At 59.3% G+C, this 1,761-nt stretch overlaps 1 pseudogene; it reads right to left on the bottom strand.

Moving 5' to 3' along the window:
• Positions 1 to 337: 337 nt before the first annotated feature.
• Positions 338 to 911, bottom strand: LOC125546680 (annotated as a pseudogene).
• Between the last annotated feature and the right edge of the window lie 850 nt (positions 912 to 1,761).

The following is a 1,761-nucleotide window of genomic DNA, read 5'->3' on the forward strand; positions in this document are numbered from 1 at the left end:
CTGGCGACCATAGCCTAAAAGAAGTCTGGGACCAGCTCCATCCATAACGAGACAGGAACACCCGCCCTGAGAGCATCTCCAATAAATGGTCCAAAATTTGGCGGTCCAAAACTGAAGATGTAAAATTTGGACCGCCAAAAAATGTGTTTTGGAGCTTCGAAAAAAGCTCAACTTCAACATATGGTCCAAAAGAGCAACTCCAATAGATGGTCCAAAATGAAGATGTAAATTTCTTAAAACGGCATACTGCTAGTCCATTCAACATAGTTCAAACATCAAATTCAACACAGTTTCATACATGAACTTCAACTACTACTTATTCAAACTACTAGATAAACTACTCCTCATCGTCGGAGCTGCGGAACTACGCCCAGAACTCCTCCTTCGTCGGGTCGTCGCACCCCTCCTCCTCCTCCTCGTCCGAGAAGTCTGCCCAGTCCTCCTCGGAAGAGGACTCCATGGGGATCACCGTCGAGGGACCGGCCTCGTCCTCCTTCTTTGGCCCCTTCTTTTTCTGCTCCGCATCACGCTTCCAGTAGTACTCCAGCTCGGCCTGGACATACTCCGGATGCTCCTGAGCAAACCTCGCCATCGCCTCCTCGTCGGTCTCGCCAGCACTAACGACAACCGACGGCTTCTTCGTCTTCTTCTTCGTCGTCGTGATCTCCTTCATGTTGATGCCTTGCGGCACAAGCATCTCCACTTCCGCCCGAGTCTTGATCTCTGGGAAGTTGAGGTGCGACCGAGGCCTCTCGGCACGCCACACCGCCACGTCGTAGGCGCGCGGCCTCGTGGGCGGAGGGGTACGTGCCGATCCACCAAGGCCTTCCGGCGTCGGAGAACTCCACACCCCAGTTACCGGAGGGCTTCTGCCTCACGCCGAAGAAGCCCGACTTGCCCTTCGGCGCCATCGGAGAGCGGTGGAGCGGCGGCGGCGTGCGGCTGGGGCGGTGGCGGACGGAGCCGGGCGGGGCGGACCTGCGGGGCGGCGGCGGCGTGCGGGGCGGTGGCGGACAGAGCCGGGTGGGGCAAAGCTGCGGGGCGGCGGCGGCGGGGCGGTGGCGGACAGAGCCGGGCGGGGCGGAGCTGCTGGGTGGCGGACGGAGCTACAGCGGGCGGGCGGGCGACGGGGCGGCGTGGAAACAGCGGTGGGCGGCGGGGCCGGATCCGCGGCGGGCGGGCGGCGGGGCGGCGTGGAAACATTGACGGGTGACGGGGCGACGCCGGATCTGATGCAGGCGGCGGACGGGGTGTGGAGGCGGCGGTGGGGCGACGGTGGACGGGCGGGAGGTCGCGGGCGGGCGGCGGGGCGGCGTGGAAACATTGACGGGTGACGGGGCGACGCCGGATCTGATGCAGGCGGCGGACGGGGTGTGGAGGCGGCGGTGGGGCGACGGTGGACGGGCGGGAGGTCGCGGGCGGGCGGGCGGCGGCTGGTTTTGGACCAGATGCATCTCGTGATGTATATTTGCATCACGAGGTGTTGTATTTTAGATCACGAGAAGGTCGCGGTCCAATTTTTTTTTACATATGGACCGTATGTTGAAGCTGTATTTTTGGCCTCAGACGATTTAAAAGTTAATTATTTTTATATTTGGACCATCTATTAAAGATGCTCTGAAGCTAAAATCGGCTAGTTTATGAGAAACCTTATTACAGTCACACTTACAAAAACTGAAGTCAAAAGAGTCGAAAATTGCGAAGCATAAACTACGGGTCTCCCGAAGGAGGAACCCAATTAGCGATCGGTCGTGGTCACCC

Source organism: Triticum urartu, chromosome 3 (genome assembly GCF_003073215.2).
Source record: "Triticum urartu cultivar G1812 chromosome 3, Tu2.1, whole genome shotgun sequence".
Classification (NCBI taxonomy): Eukaryota; Viridiplantae; Streptophyta; class Magnoliopsida; order Poales; family Poaceae; genus Triticum; species Triticum urartu.